The sequence below is a fragment of the Pteropus vampyrus genome, unplaced genomic scaffold, assembly GCF_000151845.1.
Source record: "Pteropus vampyrus isolate Shadow unplaced genomic scaffold, Pvam_2.0 Scaffold334, whole genome shotgun sequence".
In the NCBI taxonomy this organism is placed as follows: domain Eukaryota; kingdom Metazoa; phylum Chordata; class Mammalia; order Chiroptera; family Pteropodidae; genus Pteropus; species Pteropus vampyrus.
Window position 1 is genome coordinate 937,286 of NW_011889115.1, and position 22,561 is coordinate 959,846.

Below are 22,561 nucleotides of genomic sequence, written 5' to 3' on the forward strand. Positions count from 1 at the left end.
GCAAGAGGTGGAGGAGGTCAGAAGGGGAGTAGCCAGCGAGACTGACAGGGCAGGGAGAAGAAGAGAGAAGGGTGTGGGCAGTGGTGTAAAGATGGCAGGTCTAGGCTGAAGTGAGGGTTTCTTGGAGGAAGGGGTGAGTGGAAGCTTGGTTGGAAAGGGAAGGAGGTCCTAGATGCTAGACTGAGGGGTTTTGCCTTATTCTCTGGGTGATGGGAAGCTACTGAAGGCTTTTGAACAGAGAGCTGACATGAGGGAAACAGTTCTAACATGATTAATCTGGCCGTGGTGTAAAATGTGGATTGAGGGCAGATGGGACGGGGAGGAGTTGCCTCACCTCTCTAGAATGTTTACCCATCTGGAAAAATAGTAGTGGGAGAGGTATGGATGTCCCAGCTGAGGTGGACCAGGGATGTCAGGTGTACTTTGACATGGATATGTAATGGTCCTGACAGTAAGAAGAAATGGCTGTGTGCTCTCTGATCTGGGGGTGTGTGACCACACACTGTCAGGTGCTCAGCTTAAAGAATGGTTGGTGTGCACGTGTGCATTCATTTAACAATTATTTATTCAGTGTCTACCATGGCACTTAAGTTAGGCATATGGTAGTGAGCAAAACAGACAAGATCCCCTCCTTGGGTCTGGCTTTGAAAGTAAATGTCATGTGAGAAGAAGAACGTGATAGGAAAAACACTTGAGCTGCTGTAAGAAAACAGTTTGCTCCATAGCCTGGTTGTTCCACCAGATCGAAAACAATTCTTCTCAGTGCAGAGGTGAGATCTTATAGAGGAAGCTCCTGGACAGAGCTTGCCCCTGAGGGGTAGGGTTTTAGAAACAACCCCCTTTACTTACAGATGAATTAAATAATGGGGCCTCCCAGGGGTTAGGGGAATTCCTTCCAGCTATAGGACAGTACATTCCTGTAAGTCTCTATGCTTCTCAGCACTCCTGCACCACACCTGGCTCTTCTCCCTGGCTGAGCCAGTCTTTCCAGCCTGGTTTCTGGTCTTGGGTGGGAGAAGGGACTGGAGGAGAAAAAGGAGATAGAACAGACCTTAGAAATGGAACAAGGAAAACTTTTCAGAACAGGACAAGCCAGAGAGGAGGACCCTCCCTTCCTCTGTGGGCCAGTAAGGCTCCAGATAGATCCTTGTCCAAGGTTCAGTAGCTCATTCCCAGGGTATGTTTCTGAAAGCTCCATGTGGTGGAGACCAAGATACCAAATACCCAGAGAAATTCCAGAGGCTTTCCTTTGAGCCTTGGGGCTCTGGCCACACACTCCTGGTGAGCCTCTGAATGGAATGGGTCTTGGACTAGAGACCTATCCAGAATACTTTTCTAGCATGAAGAACACAATTTTGGCTGGAAGCTTTAATAGTAGCAAAATTTACTCCAAGCACTTAAAAATTTACTTTTTTTTTTTTTATTATAAGGATATTTATGTTCATTGTAAGTTTAGGCAGTGCAGACAAGCTGCAAGAAAAAAATAAAAATCCCTTGTAATCCTCTCACCCAAAGATAATCACTATTAACATTTTGTTGTAATCTATTTGTGTCTATGCATATGTGTGTGTGTTTTAACAAAAATAAGATAATACTATTTGGGAATAGGATGAAATAAGATAATTATACTGTTTTGTATTTTTTTTTCACTTAATTATATATTGGAAAAATTTCTGTGTCATCAATTAAGATTCACCTTCTCAGTTTTAATGGCGGCATAATATTTCTTTATACGGTTGTATCATGATTTACCCAACCGGTAATAGATAAGTTTTGGGGGGGTTGTTTTCTTGTGGTAGCTGGTCATAAATAAAATAAACACATGAATTAGAATCTCTGAGGTTGGGCCCCTGGCAGTGTCTGTAAGCTCCCAGTGGTTTTAATGTACAGCTGGGGCTGAGACCATATGGTGAGACCATAAACTCCTTAGTGGCTCTTGTACGCCAGGACTCGGCACAGTGCATGGCATTTAGGAAAGGCACAGAGAGAAACATTTCACCTCATTTCTGTGGTGGCTGATTTGGGGGCTCCCCTCTTGGTCCCTGCCAAGTCCAATGTTTGCATGCTGGTGGCCCTTTAACTGGGATTCTGGCCCCCACATCTCCTCTTTACCTTTTGCAGATGTGATTACTAATTTTGAACTTATGTGGGCTTTGCCCACGCAGAGGGAGGGAGGGGCTGATAAGGACTGTAAGAGTGCTGATTTGGGATGTGCTGTCAGGGGTCAGAGGGAGACCATGATATTCTCTACATATCCAGGGTGCTTTTTTAGGCCCCCAGATGCTTTCAGACATGGGCTTTCCAATCCTCACAACCAGCCCGAAGAACAGACAGGCCAGACAATCTTATTCCTGTTTTAGAGTTGGGAAACAGGCTCTGAGGGGGCTTATTGCTATGTTGAAAGTGAAAAGACAAGCAAGGCAGGGAGACTGAGAACCATATTACTTTGTTTCTCTAGCTCTTTACAGTCAGTAAAGTACTTTATGCATAAATTTTTCCTGATTTTAAACAGAATATATATTTATTGTATAATTAGGAAAAGAGCGAAAAGCCAAAGAAGGAAAAAATATCTATAATCCCTCAGAGATAATCATTGTTAACATTTTTTCTTCAGGGGTTACCCTTTTTTGCCATTTTTTTTTTCTCATCGCAAATATATTGTAAACTTTAGAAACTTGGGATCATGTACATATGGTTTCTATTCTTGCTTCTTTCACTAATCTGTTGTAAACATTTCTCCCTGTCATTAATTGTTCTTCTACAACATGATTTCCAATGGCTGTACAGTATTTAGTTTTTATGAATGATCTTCAATTGTTGGACATTAGGTTATTTCTGATTTTTTTTGTTTTTTGTTTTCTGTCTTTCTGAACATTCTCTGGTTCTTTCCTTAGGATAAATTGTTAGGAGAGTCATCGGTGGGTCCTGGGATGTCAGCCTCTGATGATGCTCTCTCCACTTACATTCTTTTTTTTTGATCCCTAAAATAAGGTTTTGAAGCTGGAATGGGAGGGATTATCACCCCCGCTGTACAGGTTGGAAGCTGTGGTTTATAGAAGTTGCATCTTGCTCAAGATAAGAAACTACTTGGGAATGATAAAGGGAATTGCTTTAATCCAGTGAGTCTGAGGGAATAAAGTAGGAGATGAGTTCAGATTCATCAATTTTGTTGTATTATTAAGACTTCCCAGAAATTCCACTTTCTATAGTTTCCAACGATGTCTGGGGTCCACTCTCTGGCCCATCACAGAACAAGTCTTCTTCCCTTCAGTATTTGAAGAGGCTCCTGTGTGGCTCCAAGCATTCCCTTTTCCAACTTAAATCATTTTGTTCTCTCATGAATCAGTTTTTCACTTTCTTTCCATCTTTGGTACTACTCTGGGCATATTTTGTTTTTTTCAGTAATACTCTTAAAGTGTATTAGCCCAAACTCTTCAGGTTGGAAGTAACCAGAAACCCACTTCAAACCAGCTTAAGCAGAAAAGGAAATATATTGGCTCCAGTAACTGGGCACTCCAAGGGTAGATCTGACCTGGCCTTGGTACTGTTGAGCCCCAGCACTCACAGGGCCTTTTGAGGGCTTTGCTATCTCTCCTCCTTTCAATTAGGCTAACCCCCTTGTCAGGAAGAGAGATGCTCACTCTCTCAGGATGTGTGTATCACTTCTTAGAGAAGACTCTGACTGGCCCTACTTGGCCCACCCCTGAGGGTGGGGCATGGTAGCCGATAGTTGCAACATGACGATATGGCTTTCTTCAGTGAAGGGATTCATGTAAGCAAAGTGTGACCATTATATTGTGATATGTAGAATTGAACCCTGTGTACCAGATGATGTCTGGCCAGCTCATCATCTCTCTTTTTCTCAACATTATATTTTTATTAATGTAACCTACAATCAAAATATATTCCTTATTAATATGTAATCATTATTAACACCAAGTGCTGCTGCTTAGCCTCCCTGTCCTCTCTTGTGCTACCTCTGCTGGGAGATTTTAGATTCAAATTTAGGTCTTTAAGCTTATTCCTGTTAGATTTCATGTGGCTACATTGAGTCCAGAGATTTAGCCAGTTGAGATCCCTTAGCCTTATTCTGATCTCCCTCCGGGCTCAGTGAACTCTGCAGCCAGGTGTTAGATGTGTTTGACATTTAGTGAGAGGGCTAGGAGAGAGATGCGGCAGCGAGAGCTCCAGTCATCTGTATCAGAAGAGTCAGAATCTTCTCCCACCTCCTCTTGTCTTTCCCAACCTCTGCACGTTCCTTTTTGTGGCCCATAAGGTCAGTTTTCTGGGCTCATGGTATGTCAGAGGTTACTGCATAGGGCACCAGTCAGTCTGCTTTTCTACTGAGGCCCCAAATGGACTTAAGTTGAAGTAGGAAGGATCCAGGTTAGGCATTAAGAACTTCTCGGCATGTGCGGGTATGGTAGGCATACTAGAGAAAGAGGTAGATCCATTCCCAGAGGCTGTCTGGCACCAGTAGGTTCCAGAGAAATCTGCGGTGGTGTAGGGTGGCAAGCAGAGGGATGGAAATTCCTATGAGCCTTGTTGAAGCTGTAGGTCATTCGTGCTAGCCTCTGCATGCAGGCATTCTGGGTAGTGTGTGTGCTGGGGGATGGCATTGCTGTGTCGATGGCTTTTGGTCTCCATTGCTCAATTGAAGGCTCCAAACTGTGTTGTTCAGCTACAAAAACAGTTTTCTTCCTTTGCAAGCAGAAACACAAAGCAGCCCTTCAGAGAGGTCGGGTGGGCGTGTAGCCATTTTGGCAGTATGTTGCACTAATCTAATGCAGCACAGGGCGAACCACTCCAGATGGCCTGGCAGAAGCAGAGTTGAATAGCAGCATCTGGAGGACTCCTGGAGAACAGAAGGGCAGTGGTGGAAACCTTGCCCTGGAAGACCCCGAGTCCATGGATGATGGTGAGAGGAGGCCTTATCTAGGCACTGGCTCACCTGTGAGTTGGGCAGAAACCAGGCTGCAGAGTAGCCTTTTCCATGTGGCCCAGTAGGTCTGATGGAGCCTCATGTGTGCTGTGTGTGTCTTTGTGTCCAGATGTGAGCCTGGGAGCAGTTTTTCCCTGTGGTTTCCTGGGAGGAAAGCGAGGTGGGTCTCTATGAGGGAAAGTGAGATGGGTGAGCATTAAGGGAGACCTCCTCACCTTGGGGTGGGTTTATCAAACCACTCAATACTTTGGCAGCCTGTCCCTTTGACATCCAAGTGACTTCCTGTGGGTAGCACCCAGTAGCTGTCTTTTCCCTTTGTACAAGATCCTGGTGAGACTTTTGGTTTTGGCTTGGGTTGGATGGGGTTTTGTCTGCTTGTCCTCTCTCTGTCTCTCTCTTTCCCTCTCTCCCCGACTCTAACCTTCCCTGTCTGTATCACTTCTTTCTCTTTCCCTGCATACCATGAGCCTCCATTCCATCCTAAAGGAGGTGTTTGCTTAGACAGAGAATGACTTCTCATATTTAGATGAGCCCCTCTTTCTGGGCAGTGGTCCAAATAAAGGTCTAGTATCCAAGGCTGGCTGCTGAGGAGAGGGTTGAGATAGCAAGCTGGCAAGTCTGTGTGTCTAATGGGGGTTCCTCAGTCACTCTAGTACCAGAGGGCACAAGACATGCTTTTCGGGGTCTTGTTCTGGGCTCCTGGCCTGTCACACAAGAGGAACCTAGTTTGCAGAGCATTTCTGCATTGGAGAAGGGGAACTAGTGGAAGGAGGGGAGGCAGGAGTGATAGCTGGTGAGTTGTTCTCCCGGGGGGTCCCTGGACTCCCTGGCAGGAGGTGATTTGTGTTCATGCTATAGCTTGTTAAGGGAGTAGACCTCAGGAATGGAGGGCCTTTGACATGAAGCAGAGCTGTGTTCTCCCGTCCCCGTTCCCAGCCTGGTAGAGTCATACATTGAGTGCCTCTTTAGCACTTGTCCTTGATCAGCTCTGCCCAGACTTCAGATACAGGCCAAGGGTCAATTTGAGTTATCCAGATTTTCACTTATCTCTGTTATGGGAGAACAGAAGCCAGTTGGGAAAAATCCTTTGTGTAGGGAATGGAGGGGACACTAGTTGAGTGTCCTCATGAAATGCTCTCTAGGCTGTTCTGGGGGTTGCTGGAGAAATTATATTTTAATGAGAATGTTCTTTTCTAAACTTTAACTAGCAAAGTCACAAAAGCATACACCAGTTAATAATGTACCTGGTGAGTTGTTGAGCTGAAATTTAACAGCCAGTAAAACAAACCAACCAAAAAAAAACAAGGTAGGGAATTTAAAAAATAGGACATTGAGAGCAGGCGTGTCTTGAAATGATTTCAGTATTTCTGATGGAATAAGCGATTTTTTGCTGACTGGGAGGGTTTCAGTGGCCCTGTTATCTGGCCGTTCCAGGAGGACCTGATGCTGGGCTCCCTGTCCCTGAAAAGTAATTTACTGTGCAGCCCATTTGTAGATGAACCAGTTTGTGAAGCCACATAGCTGGGGCTGCTCTTTCCACCGTGGGATAGCCCAGTGGGGTGGCTGAGGCAGAAAAGGGAACCCAAAATCATGATGCAGGCAGATACTCCAGGCACCACAGTAGCAGCAATAAAATCCTCATGGCCGATCAGGTGTGGCTGACCAAGGATTAAAGCAGGGTGTGGAGTTTCTGGTCCTGTGTCTGAGGTGACAAAGTCCTTCTGCAGAGTTTGCTTTGGAAAAGAGGAGAGGTTAAAAAAAAATCTCTGAATGGAAAATTTAGGTAAACTGAAACAAAAGGTCCTCTTGGATTCCGAGTGGTGTGTGTTACTGCAGGAGATGGGTGCCCCGGATCTGTCAGGCCCTCTCTAGCTCAAGCTCCCAATTTCACTTTCACACCCTGGCTGGTGACTCCAGGCACAGGATGCCTGGTGGGCTTGTGGTTCACTGCGCCACCTGGAAATGAACTCAAAGGGTGGATTCTGCCTGGTTTGTACCTGTGTCTCTCAAGGTGCCTGACACTAGTAGTTGCTCAGTAGATGTTTGTGGAACATATGGAGTGATTACTTATAGCTGTGAGTGGCATGTGTGTGTACGTACACACACACACACACACACACACACACACGCACGCACGCACGCACACACCATGCCTCTGGTCCTGCCCCTGAGTCTGTTTTTACTCTCCCAGCTCCATCGGAGTTCTTCTCTTGCCTCTTGCCCCACAATCATCCTATGAAGTAGGTGCTAGTATTAAAATGTTGCCATTTTACAGATGAGAAAGTCAAGGTTAACAGAAATGAACTAACTGGCTACAGAAGTTAGTGGTGACACTGTTGCTCACCCACAGGTGTCTCTGATTCAAAAGCTGAGTTCTTCTAGGCTATAAACCTCCCTTCTCTGGGCTTTGAGGTGAAGTGGAGTTCGTGCCTCAGGGAGCAAAATATTCTGCCCATTCTCCCCTCCCCTGCTCTCACTTCCCCCAGGACTAGGAGCACCCTAAAGGTGAGTTGGCAGTAGAGAAGTGTCAGGCTCTGAGGGGTGGTGGGTTTTGTGTTTATTTTTCCATGTTGTCATTATTATTGCCATTTGTACAATATATAAAAATCGAGAGGGAAAGACAGCAATAAAGAAGAGATTGCTCTAAGGTAGGGATCTTTTTTGATCATTAGTAAATATCCCATTAATAAATTAGTATGTACTCCAATATATGTGTTCTCATTTATAAACTATAAACATAAACCACTGTGCTAATGTACCTATAAGAGACACATGCACACATACACACATTTAAAAGGATGATATAAAAATAAACATGATTAGATGTTCTAGTAGTTTCTTCCTGAACTACAATGGGTTGTCTTGAGCACCTCACAGGTGTGCCCAATTTTGGAGACCCCGTTATCTAATGAATGCTTTGCTACTACAGCGCTGCATCCCATAACAGAGGGCACGTCTGGATGGACTTTCCACTTTTAGGTGCTCTGATTTTCTGAAGCAGACAGGCCCTGACCTTCCATCCCTCATGATTTTTGCTTAGAGTTTTACTACGTTGAGTGGAACCAAGGAGGAAACTCTTCTAGCGGCTGCTCTGGCTGCAGTCCTTTGCTGTTCTTCCTGGGTTTCAGTGGCCCTGTTATCTGGCCGTCAGTCAACTTGCAGACATCTTCAGGGCGTAAGGGCAAGGCCATTGCCTGGGACTTGGGTATAGCCCAAGGATTGGTGAGGATGTAGAGAAACTGGAACTCTTGTGTATTGTTGGTGGGAGTATAATAAAATGGCACAGCCACTGTGGAAAACAGTTCGGTGGTTCCTTATAAATCTAAATGGAATTACCATGTGACCCAACTTCTAGGTATATACTCAAAGGAATTGAAAGCAGGGACTTAAACAGATACTTGTGTACCAATGTTCACTGTAGCATTATTCATAATAGCCGAAAGGTAGAACTAACTCATGTGTCCATCAGCAGATGAAAGGATAAATAAGATGTGGTCTCTCCATACAGTGGAATATTATTCAGCCGTGAAAAGGAATGAAATTCTGATACGTGCTACAACACAGATGAACCTCAAGACATTATGCTAAGTGAAATAAACAAGACAGAAAAGGACAAATATTGTATGATTCCACTTATATGGGGTACCTAGAATAGTCATATACATAGAAACAAAGTTTAGAAGTTACCAGGGTCTGGGAGGAAGGGGGAATGGGGAGTTATTGCTGACTAATGGTTATAGTGTTTCTGTTGGGAGTAATGAAAAGTTTTAGAAATAAATATTGATAATGGTTGCACAACATTGTGAATACACTAAAATAAGAAAAAAAAAAAAAAAAGAAGAAGAAGAAGAAGAAGAAGAAGAAAGAAGCCGGGGGAGAATACTAGGGGTTGGGGTGGAGGGAGGTTAATTCTTTTGTTTGAATGTGGCTCAGCTGCCGATCAGATGCCAGCCTGTCCCTATTCCTGTGGACACCTGTGCCAGGCATTAAGGCTGCTAGAATGGGACACCTGTGGCCACACCCTGGCTATTCTCTGGCCACACCCTGGCCACCCTGGCTGTACACATAGTTCTCCAGGTCCCCCAGGGGAATGTTCATTGAGATTTAGGCCTTGGAGTAGGGCCATTTGTCCCCTTCTTGTCCCCTCTCCCCAGTCAGCTGATGACAGCTCTGGTACTGCAGCCCAGCACCCTGTGGTTGAAGACACACTCCTCTGGGTGCTCCACTGTCAGAGCTCTCTGATTTTCAGAAGCTGGTAATGGTTTTTCTCTGAGGGTTACAATCCTGAAGTAGGGCAAACAGGTTTCTTTGTAGGTAAATTTAGGGCTTAGAATCCAGGGGTGGCTGAGAGAAGCTGTATTTAACTCCCACCCCACCACCAAAAAAGAAAAAAAAAATGTCCTAAATTAAGCTAGGAACATGGAACCTGAAGATACCTTAACAAAATTGGAACATATGCCTCTAAAAATAAAAGATGCTGCAATCTGAAAAATACCAAATGTGGCTGCTTGGTCAGGTGCTTGCTTCTCTGCTTTTCTGTTTCCCTCCCACCTGTCCCAGTACTGAAGCTGCACAGGGATGGCGTCACCCTCCTCCCTGAGGACTGGACTGTGTGCAAGGCCCTGTCTTTCATGATGCATATTCCCCGAGGTAGGGAGCAGAGGCCACTTGCTCTACACATAGGGCTGCTGAGGCTAAGAGGGCCTTTGGTGACTGTCCCTGGGGGTCACGGTGGTTACCTCTGCTCCTGAATTCTTGTTCAGCCCTTGGTTTTCCTGGGGAGCAGTGCTTTTAACTCCTCTCCGATCCCCCCCCACACACCACCCTTAGTGCCACCTAGGTCCCAAGGCTCCGGTGGCCAAGCCCCACATCTTGGGCACTATGATTTTTTTGTCACTCCAGGGTGCTGGGCACACTGGGGTGCATGAGAGATTCTCATAAACACAGGTTCAAGGGAACTGCTCAAGGGCTACATCAAGGTGCCTGTTCCCACAGGCAGAACTTGAGCTTGCAGGAGATGGGACTTATGGTTGTTTTAGGGAGTGAGTGTTGCAAGGAGACAATAATGACTGATAAAAGATATTGGGCACTTATCGCATATTGGGCCTGTCTCCAAGGGTGTTTATTGCAGAAAACCTCACAGCAGCCCTGTGAGGTAGGTATTGTGATCATGTCCATTTAAAGTGAGAAAAAAGTTACGTATCTTGCCAGGGCCACATAGCCAGCAAGAAGTAAAGATGGGATTTGAACCCAGGAGGTCTGTCTCCAGGGCCTATGTACCTAGTTAGCATGTACATCAGTCATTTCTGCAAAAGCCACAGGGCTGTCTCCTCACCTGGGGCGCAGTGTCGGGACTCAGGGCCATGCTGCTCCTCCACTGCCTCCTGATCTGGCTAAAAGGACAAACTCAAAGTTGCCCTGCTGTTCCCCCTCTGACTCCCCTTCTGGAGCGGGGGTGGTGTCAGCCCAACTTTGGCATGCAGGCTCCTGCTTCCTCTCCGGTGCGTTTTGATCAGGCCCACATGGACGTATTTGTCAGGCACCTACTCTGTGCAGACCCTTCGATAGGTGCGTCACTCCTATGATCTCACAACATCCAAGGAGTTAGGCTTCACTGCTCCCAACTTACAGGTGAGGAAACTGAGGGCCAGAGAGGTGAAAAACTTGATCACGTTAAATAGCTAGTTATTGGTTGAACCTCAATTTTGATCTCAGGACCATCTGACTCAAGGATCTGTGGGCTTTCCACCCTCTTCCAGGAGGGTGCGGTGGGGCTGCCATGATCTTTCTTCTTCCTGGCTCTGCCAAAACCCTGTCTCAGGCTTTGACGATGCCATGGTAGGTGTGGGGGCCAAGGTTGAAACAACACATGCCTTTTCAGGAAAGATGCTGGGGTCAGAGGTGGACGAAGGGGGTTCTCACTGCCTCCCCCAGCTGTCCTGCAGTCCTGCCCTGGAGAGAGTAACAGCTAGGATGTCCCCTTTGTGTGTGGCCAGGGACGACGGGTGCAGGGCTGAGGGCCTCTTTTCTGGGCCACTTCTCCGGTTCCCCGTAACTGTAAACTCTGCGGAGCTCTTGGCCGAGGGAAGCCGAGGGAGGGTCAGTGCCTTGAGGGGCCAGAGGGCGGGTGTGAGAAGCAGGTGCTCTTCTCCCTCTGAGACTTGTCCTCTGGTCAGCTGTCTGGTGCTGTGCATCAGGTTCACCGCAAGGAGCTGGGGGCCTTTCTGCAGCCCTTCCTGGCTGAGTTGCTAAGAGTCCATCATTTCTTCGGGAGCCTCTGTCATCCTGGTGAGTGGCAGAGAAGTCAGCTAGGGGCAGGGGCGGCTTGGGAAACTCACTGAGGAAACTTACTGAGGAAACTTTGCTGAATGACCTGATTTTTCTAAAACTTCAAGGCTTTGTGTTTTGGGCTTGGAAAAAGCTGTAGCCAGAAAGTGAGGAGGATATTTCAGAGAATCAGGCTCTTCAGCCAGAGACCCCCCAAGGACACAACTGGCAGTGGGCTTCCTGGGGAGGGGGATACATGAGGAAGCTGCTGGGGGAGTCTTTTCATGAGAAGGGCAGGCTGAAGAAGCGGGGATGGGGTGTGGAATCAGGTAATGAAAGAAAGCCAGGAGTTGGAGGACAAGTTTGGGCTCTAGGAGTTAGCAGGTAACTGGACTGATTGCTTCCCAGCCCTGGGCCAGCCCCGTGTGCCTCAGAGCTCCCACCTGTGTGTTGGGGGTCACATTCTCTCTTGGTGGTGTTCCTGCCTGAGGCATTGGGAGGCTGAGCATGGGGTGTAGCTGTTACACAGTCGTTGTTGTCGTTATTTATTATTTAAGCACCTCTCCTGTGGCTGAGCCAGGGGGCGTGGTGAGTATCACCTTAGGCTGCGGGTCCCCTTTCTCCACTGGACCCTGAGATCGCTTGTTTTCAGTTAGCACCTACTGGATCAGATGCTTCCCCTGGCTGGTCACGGAGGCTGAGAAGCCATCCTGGAGTCCCCATGGAAGCTCATCCCCCCTCTTGTAGGCTCCTGCAGTGTTTGTATCTGCCTGTGGGTGCATGTGGCCCCCTCTCCTCACCCTCCCTTGTCCTTCTCCCTCTCCAAAGGCTGGCCTGATCCTCACTCTCATGGCGCATGGCACCCAGACCTCAGTAAACATTTAAGTAAATCTAGGGGGGAATTTGGAATCTAAATCTTCAGTGGCTTCTCATCTCATCCTTGCTTCCTGGCCCAGCTCAGGCCCTGCATGCCCATGCCTTCCGCTCTGGGTGCCAGATACCTGGGGTCTGTGCTGGCTTCTCCACAGCTGGTGAGACTTGAGTCTGTGATGGCCGTGGGGGCAGGAGCGCTGCCAGTGTCTGTGTATTTGGGACAAAAGGGTCCAGAAGTGAAGGGGCCATGGAGACTGAAAGGATGCTTGCCCCAAGATGGATAGAGAATTCAGTTCACAGTAAAGGGTTGGTTGATGGCGCTATGGGACAGTGTGAGGACTGTGTGCGTGTGTGTGTGTGTGTGTGTGTGTGTGTGTCTGTCTGTCCATGTCCATGCTCGACCTTGGTGAGAGGACAGAAGGCTGGGGTGTGGAGTGGAGTACATAGAAGCCAGGGCCATTACTCATCCTTGGGTTGCCAGTGGGTCCCCTGGGGGCGGTAGGTTTCAGCTCTGAAAATCCACTGGTGTCACCTGGGCTCCTTCCCCTGGGTTTGACTTGGGTGAGCCAGGTATGGAGGTGCAGGCCTTCATGGCCTCTGCAGGGATCCCTCAGCCCCCTCCACCCAGGAGCCATGTTTTATGGGAGAGCTGGAGCCAGGAACTGTACACTGATAAAGAAGTGTTTTCATTCTTGGGGGCGTTAATTAACACAGATTAGATTTCAACCGAGTGGGCCTTTTGTTGCAGGAGCCTTTCTAATCAAGGTAGCTGTAATACCACTGTGGTTTCACTGAGCCGATTCAGGTTCATTACTTTGTTCTGTCACCACCTTGGGTATTCAGCCCCGATGTTGTTATTTATGGCCTCACTGGGTCCAGTTTTTCAAACTTGATTTAACCACTGGCTTGGCATCTCACTCATACGTCACCCTTGTAGGGTGCTGAGCCTGGAAAAATAACCCAAGCATGCAGGCACATCTCTTTGGCTCTGTGAATTTTATTAAACATTTACAAATGTGTTTTCTTCAGTTTCTTGAGATAACCTGGGACAAACAAGGTGGTCTTTCCAGTTGTCATGTTTATTAATAATTCCATCAGTTCCTACTGTGTGGAGAGAGAAAGGAAATAAACCAGACAGTGGTGATAGGGAAGCCAGGCTGAAACTAGGAAAGGGCACTGTGGCTGGTGGCCGGTCACCAGGTGTAAAGATGGGAGCTTCCCGGCTTGGGCAGGGGCTTGCCCCACCCCTCCACCCCCAGCCCTTGACACTTGAATTCTTGCGGTGGGCACCGCTTGCGCTTCTGGATGAGAGCCTTTTTGCTTCCTTGTCTTTTCAGTATTTTTTCTCTGGTTACATCTGCTGTGTAATTAAGGAATTAGCAAAGAAGAAAATGTCACCCATAATCCTGGCACCCCAAGATAAGGATACTTAAGACCTTAGCATATGCTCTTCTAGATTTTGGGGGCATTTAAAAAATATTATTGAGTTTACGGCCATGCCACCCTGAACAAGCCTGGTCCTGTCTGATCTTGGAAGCTAAGCAGGGTCAGGCCTGGTTAGTACTTGGATGGGAGACCACCTAGGAAGACCAGATGCTGTAGACGTGAAAAATAAATAAGAGATTGTAAACTGATAAAGTCCTTGCAATCTGTGAGGTCAACTAAGGGTTGCCCCACCTAAAAAATAAAAAATAATAAAAAATAAATATTATTGAGATCTTACACTTTCCATATATAACTCTATTATAATTGATGCTTCCAGAAGTTATTTTTTTCTTATTACGGAAACAATGCTTATTTGATTGCAGAAAATTTGGAAAATACAGGGGAAAAGCACAGAGAGAAAAAGTAAAAATTATACCAATTATTCCTCCATTTAGAGGTAACCAACCGGTCTTTGTGACTGTTTGCATGTAGACACTGCTAGTCTTTCTTTTCTCAAGTATATAGCACATTATCTCTCACCATAAATTGGGATCATACATATACAGGCACCCTTTCTTTCCCCTTTTTACTTAAAAAAAAATCCCATGAACGTGTGTCATGACATGAAGTTTTCCTTTGAGACATGATTAAATAATAATTTACGCGAAACTTATGTAACATAAAATTAACCATATTAAAGTGAACGATTCAGTGCCATTTAATACATTAACAGTGTTGTGCAATCAGCACCTCTATCTAGTTCCAAAACAGTTCTCTTACTCAAAAGTCAAATTCCTTACCCATTTAAGCAGTTTCTCCCAATTTCCTCAGCCTCTGGAGACAAACCAATCTGCATTCTGTTCCTATAGATTTACCTATTCTGAATATTTCATGTGTATGAAATCATACAGGAGACTTTTTAAAGGCTGCAGGGTATGCTTTTATTGATCTCTTTGAACAGGCCCTGGGTGGTCTTCAGCATGAGGTCCCACCATTTAGGAGCTGGAGTTCTGTCATATGGACGCACCATATTTATCTAATACCTTGTTTTTGGACACAGGTGGTTTCTAGTTTTTTTAATGCTGCATAAGTAATAATATGTAGAACATCTTTGTGCCTAAATTTCTTTTTGTTCTTTGGATTAGCAAGGACATGTATTCTTGAATATCCTTATGTAATCTAGTTTGCAAGTAGTTGTGAAGCGAACACTTTTTTTTGGGTTTCCTTGAATGAAACCCTCTTGTCTCCAACCTTTGGCCTCTTTGTTGTTTTTTTAACAGTCTTATGTTTTCACATCAAAGCAATTCCTTAGCTAGGATGACTAATGCATCATTAAAGCCTGCAAGGTGATAATACCTCACATTACCCAAAGTTAGCATTTAAGAAGGTGGCACTTAAACCTGCCACTTCCTTTGGGATCATCTGAGCTATTTTTTGCTGAATCTTTCTGTTTTTCAGGGGTAGCGTAACTTTTATAGAGACTAGTTAAACTGCTTTTGATTATGAGTTGAAAGGGCTGGCTGATGCTTGTGGAACTTGTAACTGCCAGAGACCTCAGGTAAAGTGACTTGCTGTTTCTTGTCTCTCATCCAGGTGCAGGAAGTGCCCGAGTAAAACTGGCTGTGAGATGCTCTGTGTAGACAGATTGTGGATGAGAGCACAGCCAGGAGTAGGCTTCCCGGAGAGGCTTCAGACCTCCTGCAAAATCCAAGACTGGCAGGATATTTCTTTATCACTGTCACAGACCTGGATTAGGTGTTATTAAAATATGAGCTACCTTTGACTCTTACAGTGAGCATCGTGAGCATGGAATTATTGAAGGGTCTTATTGTGAGCATGGGATAATCGAAGGGTCATCAGCTGGTTCTGTGGAGGGTGGGAGAGAGAGGGGGAGAGGAGAAAAGAGAGGGGAGAGAAAGACAGAGATAGAAGAGAGGAGAGGGAAGGGGAGGGGAGGGAAGGAGAGGAGAGGAGAGAGAAGAGAGAGAACATATTTCTATAAACTAGATCTCTGCGTGTGATATCGTCCCTCTACTCCACTTTCTAAGTGGCTGCATGTGATCTCTAAAATCTCTCCTTTTCTAGATGACTGGGTTCCTAACCATGCGCCAGTCATTTTAGATCCCTTGTGTGAGCTCACTAAGCTTACCTTCATTTTTGATAGCTGAGAGCAGTCCTTAAAATCCCATTCTTCCCCCTCCCCCCTTTTAGAGCTTTCTGGAGGTAGTCTTTATGCTCCTTTATGGACATTATAGACTGGTGGCTCGTGTTTGACATGGCCAGGAGAAAAAAACGTAGAAGTCTATCTAGATCCGTAATCTTCTTTAAGCTTCATTGATTCAGAGCTTAAGTATATATATTATCCCCTCTATCTATGAGTAAATCATGGTCCCTCAAGTTGCCCCAGTCCAGTGGGGACAGATACATAAACAACTGTAATGTGACAAGTATCCTCATGAGGGTTTGTATGGAATGCAATAGGAACACAGATTTCGGGGGGCAATCTATTTCATGGGATAGGCTCAGTAAGAAGCAACATTTGAACTGGGTCTTGAAGGATGGGTGGGAAGTTCCCATGTGGATGGGTACTGGAAGAGTATTCTGGAAAGAACCTGTCTGTCATTCCATCTATTCTTTATTTTTTCATTCATTCATTCATTCATTCAGCAAATCTCTCCTCTTAGCCTGCCGCAGTCTAGGCCCTGTGGTTTGTTAGGAGTTTAGATTTTCTTTGTGCCTAGTGTAGTGCTTTGTATACAATCGTTGTTTCGGAAATATTTGAGTAAACCAAAAAAAAAATCCATGTGATATGGGAAGTGAAAATCACTCTGACATTTGTAGAAACTGACGTTTAAATAAAGCGTGAGACCACTGTAAGATGTGTAGTTAATATTTTAATTTAGTGCCCTTCCCAGTTTTTATTTAGTTCCCTTCCCAAGAAATATATTTGGAGAATTTCTGTGACCTTTCAAATAATTACAGCATCTTATGTTATCACTTTTGATTCTGTGCTCTGATAGTGCTGGATAATAGAACATTCATGGTGATGTTTTTATTTTATGTTTTTTGTTGTTATTGTTGTTGTTGTTGTTGTTACTGTTTAACAAAATATATAAGGCCAGAAACTCTGCAAAACCCTCTTAACTTGTGGAATCTTCTCATACGTTGTGTTCAGTTTGCTTCTTACCCAGTGATGTTCTTTTTGACTCCTTGATTCAGTTTAGCTTCCTGTGGGTCTGAGAGGGTCAGTTCCTGAACTTCATATAAGTTTCTCTTTGGTGAGTCAACTTTCTAATCATGATAAAGACCAAATTATTCTTTTATAAACATGGTGCAATTTGTCACATTCCCATCTTACCAGTTTCTTGAGGGGGAAGAGAAAGAAAAACATAAGCACCCTTAAAATCTGCTTTATATTTTCCTACAGAGTAAATAATAGACTTTTCATTTATTTGAACAACAAAAGTAAAATAAACACAAACTAGGAAAACATTGTCTTTTCAACCAGGTAAATTTACCTTTAGCAGGTAGCTTAAGTTGTGTCTTTAAATGCAGTACTATTTATTCAAACATTAAAAGTTAACCAGTAAAGGGCTTTAATGTAAACTTTGTCAGTGTAAGTTCTTCTATTTCATTACAAAAATATGTAGAGCATAAAAAGAAATCTTATATTTCAAACATGTACCAAGGGTCTTAGTGTATTACCATTCTGAAAAGCTCTGGTCCTCACTATTTGGTCTAGTTTATTTAATTTTTAAATCAGGATGGTGTACATAATTGTTCTTATTCTTTTATTTTTGCACAAAATTTTAGAACATTAAGGTTTCATGTAGATTACGGTCACTGTAGCACTCACAAAAGAACTTTCTTTGGTTTCTTCATACTGTTTCTTACATTTATTTAGTTAATCAACCAATACAAGGCATTTAGCTGATAGCTGTGAAGAAGACCAAGGTTTAACACTGGTCTATGAGAATATGTAATCCAGTGGCATTTAATAGTATCATCTCCATGACTCTACTTATACTTTTTCCTCTGCTTAGAATGCCCTTTCTTTGTCCCTTAATCCTTAGCCTTCATGGCTCAAACCTCCATGAAACTTTCCCTGACTTCCCTATATCATTTAGGGCACTGGATCCCCAACCCTGGGCTATAGATTCTTTGAGGGGAATCTCAGAATTATTGCAGTGGGTCATCTCTGTAATACATCTCTGCAAAACATCTCTGGGCCTCGATTTCTGCATTATACAGATATATTTATTAGAAAGTATCTACCTTGTAAGGTAAGGATTAAGTGAGATAATTTGGGTAAATCCCTTAACCCAGAGCCTGATGCATGCTAAGTGCTCAATAAAATGCACCACTATTATTATTGTCTTCATCATCATATGTCCTCTCTCAGACAAAATATACTTGTTGGAGGGCGTTTTCAGTCATCTATTCACTCCACCAACATTAACTGCACACCTTCCCTGTGCTAAGTGGGGAGGATGAAGTAAAACTGCAAAGTGAAACCTGGGATCCTGTCCTAGTACCCCACTTGCTAGTTGAGTGACCTTGGCCTAGTGACTTAATACCTCTGAGCTTCGACTGCTTTTATCTTTGCAATAGGGATGATAATAACAAACTTTATAAAGTTATGAAGATTCAGTGAGATAATACAGATAAATTCTTAGCATAGCGCCTGGCACATAGCAAGCACTCAGTAAATGGTATTTGAAATAATAATAAAGGATGTTGGGGATCTAAATAAGACTAGTTCTCTGCTCAGCTTTGAGGGGGAGGCAGGCATATAACAGATGATTTCTATCCTGCGTGATGAGGCCAAGATAGAAGGATTCTCTGCATGCTGTGGAAACACAGAGGTCGTGCAGTAGTTGGGGAAATGTGAACAGGGAGGTGGGATGAGGGGTGGGGTGGGCAGGAGGCATTTGATCTGCGGCTTGAAAGCCTGGGAGCAAGCAAGGGTGGTGAGTCAAGGAAAGATGTTTGGAAGAAGGTGTTCCACGCAGAGTAGCAGCCCTGTGTGCATTGGCCTGGAGGTGCGAAAGTCTTGGGTTGAGGGAATGGTGATGGTGTGTGGCTGAGGATAGGTGTATGAGGCTAAGGTTACCTGTGGAGCCACCACAGCAGGCTAGGCCGAATAGGTACTCGAGCACTAGATTGGGCCTCATGGACCATGCTTAAGAGTTAGGACTTTATTCTGTATCTAGCAGAGGTTTTCTTTTATGAAAAAAAAAAAAAATGTATCTGATTTTCCTAAAGAAGAGGAAAGTAGGGAAATCTCTCCTGTGGTTATTCACAGCCTCCTTGATCCCCTGGCAGCCTGCAGTTGCTCCTCACATCCCTTTCTGTCCAGCTCCCTGGGACATTGGGGGACAGCTTTGCACCAGGAAGAAATAGATCCCTGACACCTTCTCCAGAGTGGGCATCTCTTCCCATCATTTTGGGGTGGGAGTTCCTCCATTCTTTTGAGTGCTACTCCGTCTTAACCTGAGATTTCACCTGTAATGGTAGTCATGGCCATGCCCATTAGTTCTCCATTTTTCTCATCTCACAGATTCTAGGCCATGGTTTATAGCAAAAGGGAAAACCCTTCTCAGCTCCTGGAAAATCATTCTCAGTTCTCTGCTCTCCCTCCCTTTTCTGTGGCCCTCTTTTGTTCTCTCTCTCTTTCCATTTGCTGTTTGAGATCTGCTTGGATTTCAACTCACCAAGTGCAAAGGCTCCTGTCAGGCCTAATTCTCCTCACTCTGTAGAGTTTTACTTTCTTAACAAGTCTCTTTCTCAAAACCTTGTCTTGGCTGTTCTGTCTCTTACCTGCCCTCCATCCTCCTATCTCCAGTTTGGTTTCTTTTCCTCCTCTGAATTTCTGTGGCTCATGATCTCTGTACTCTGATAGACCTTGCTGTTTTCTTTCTTATACTTTGGTTGACTTTGGTGATTTATATTCATGTCTTTTAACTTCCATGCTATGCTCTCAGGGAAAGATCTGATCCTTAATTCTCTTCTTTATTCCTCTAAATGCCTAGTATAGGCTTATAGTAGGCATTCAGACATTGGTATAAATGAATGCTTTGGATTTGTTGTAAGTTATCTGCTTAGCGATATTTCTCAAAATCTTTTCCACAGACCATCTGCATGAGATTGATGTGTGTATGATGGGGTGCTTGTTAAAAATGTAGGTTTCAGAGCCCTAGCTATATTTACTGAACCAGAACCTCTGAAGTCTACATTTCTGACAAGCACACTGCCCCCGCTCCCCACCTAGGTGATCTTATTCACATTGAAATCTGAGAACTGGTTTAAGGGACAAGAGCCAACCTTATAAATGCATTTCAGCTGCTCAGCATCACGTGTCTTCTACATGAGGCCTGGGAGGTGAGCAGGATCTCTGCCCACCCCTTCCCACCTGCAAGGGAGATGGGGCCTGGGAGGAAGGCATGGCTTTTGTGCTGTGGCCAGTGGGAGGGGAGCACAAAGGATTTGAGGGGTTTGTCCATCCTAAAGTGGATAGACAAACAAGGCTTTCTAAGTAGAGATAGGGAGAGAGTAAAGAAAGGAGGAGTCGGGGGACTTTCTGGGAAGAGGAACCAATATAAGCAAGGCGTGAAGGTGAGAAATCCAGAGTGTAGGAATGACAAGGGGTGGAAATACATGAAGGGGAAGCAGAGGAAGAAAGACTCAGGTCACAAGGGCTTGAACGCCCTGCTTCCTGCCCTAAAGGTGATACTAATGAGCTGGAGGGTAGGCATCTGTGTGGATATGTCACCCGCTGGGCCTGCTATGTTGCGGATGTCCCTGGGGAATGGGAGTTGGGGAAGGGCTTTGTTGAGAGGGCTGGGGGAATCCTGGAGCTTATGATCAAGTCCTAAAATACTTCCACCCATGTCTGATGTGAGAAAGTATCTTCTCATTTCAAGTTCCTGTGGTTCCCCCCACTGCCCCACCCCGCAGTATTCTCCAGCTCCTGTGAACTTGCTGGAGAGGCTGGTGTGTGTGTGTGTATCCCTCCTTAATCTTCCCTCACAGCTCACCCAGCCATCCGTACCTACGTGTGATGTATGTATGAATGTGCGAACATATGCATTTGTGCAGATACTGTCTTGTCTGTCCTCTTTTCTTCCTCGTTATTATGACTTGTCACCTTCCTGGTGTGAGGAAAATGGAAGGTGAGGCAGTGCAGGACATTCTGATACATTTGGTTGTGTTTTTACAACCCACTAGTTGAGAAAATAGTAGCCTATTCAGTGGTCACCACAGGGCCTTACAGTTGCTACGGCTCCCCAGGTCCTGTGGGACCCAGGTGTCTGTGTTCTTTTCTAGCTCTAGGGGGGAGCTTGCTGATGCTGAGGGAACTGCATCTTGGAGCCATCAGTCCAGATAACCCAATCACCCTACCCTTTCATCCAGAGATTAGGGGCCTCCGAATTCTTCAGCAGGGATAGGAGTTTTTAAACTTGAGAATGACTCCTTCTTCCTCCACTTTGATCAGTAGAGAGGAAAATACTTTCAGCAGAGAGGTGGTGAGGGAATGTTTCCCCAGGTCTTCTCTCTGTGGTGGGTGAGTGTAGCCAGAGCCCAAGTCTAGCAGAATGCTCATTAAGACTCACAGCAAGTTGGGACCTGTCAGTAATGAGTCCTCTTTGCTATTTCTACAGAAATTTCACTTCAGTGCCTGATTTGCCTTCAAATACCCTGATTTGCCATTCTAATTAGGCACTGAAATTGGGCTTTGTGGGCAGATTTGTGGCACCCTCTGTGTATCCCGGTTCTGTGAACCTCTTGCGAGACACTTGAAGTGAAATTCTTTGAACACATCAAAAATGTCAACACAAGCAAACAAAAATCCCAGTGATTCCCGAACCCCAAAAATATTCAGTGTCCAATTTCAAAGTTCCTATCTCTCCCTTACTTTAAGGTTGATGTGATCCTGCATTGTGATATGAAGTGAGGAAGGAGAGTTTCATCTTTAAGTGGGGGGATCTCAGGGTTGGGGCTCTGGCAGCTGCGGGTACCCAGGCCTCTTCAGGGCTGGTTATCCAGTGACTAGGCTGTTTGGGAGAAGGCATGAAGAGAAAACTCAGACGCCTCAGCTTTGGGCTGACAGGACACAGGGTGCCAGCTCCCCTGGCTGACTTTGCCCTCCTTTGGGTTTCTAGCAAGATGAGGGCTATGAGATCGAGCCAAAGAGGTGCCCTGATAGAGAAGAGTGTGGGTTGTGCCACAGGCAGTTCCTGCTGCCCCCGTGAGGAGGACTCGGGAAAGTCAGGAACTCTGTGGTTGGTGGAGCCTCTGGCTTCCCCTGAATGAGGAGGCTGAGGAAGCCACAGTGGAAGGCATCTGGCTGGTTCCTATCTGTGGCTCATTCGGGAGCAGACTGAAATTGTGAGGCAGAGAATATTTTTTCCCTTAAAAACAAAATCTGTCTATGGCCATGCTACTCTGAACAAGCTCGATCCCGTCTGATCTCGGAAGCTAAGCAGGGTCGGGCCTGGTTAGTACTTGGATGGGAGACCACCTAGGAAGACCAGGTGCTGTAGGTGTAAAAATTTTAAAAATAAGGGATTGTAAACTGACAAGGTCCTTGCAATCTGTGAGGTCAACCAAGGGTTGCCTTGCCTAAAAATTTTTTTAAAAAAATGGAACAAAATAAAAAAACAACAAAAAATAAAACTCAAAGCACCAGTGACCTAAATGAGAAAGCAAAGCTGTAACGTCCTTCGAGGCCAGAGAGTGAAACTAGGAGACTTTGTAGGACTTTTGTTCCTGATCAGGTCCCTACCGGGCCCATAGTCCAGCCTTCTCCTAGGCCCAGATCCCTGTTTCTTTTGAAACTCCTTTTAATGTGGCCTTTGCTGCATTCAAGTATTGTGGCTTCTTCCCTTCAGATCTACTGTCTGTAGGGCCTCCTAACTTCCACTCCCACCCCATGTCACTTTGCAACCCCTTACTTCCAGAGAGTATAAGATTCTCCTGGACCGAAGTTTTTATTTTATCCTGTCCCTCCTTAGAAACCTTATGGAGCTTCCATTTATCTAGCTGATAAAGTCC

The 22,561-nt window shown here is 45.2% G+C and overlaps 2 pseudogenes; both read left to right on the forward strand.

Moving 5' to 3' along the window:
• The first annotated feature begins 13,568 nt into the window (after positions 1 to 13,568).
• On the forward strand, positions 13,569 to 13,687 carry LOC111730756 (annotated as a pseudogene).
• An 8,247-nt stretch (positions 13,688 to 21,934) lies between these two features.
• Positions 21,935 to 22,053, forward strand: LOC111730764 (annotated as a pseudogene).
• Positions 22,054 to 22,561: the final 508 nt, after the last annotated feature.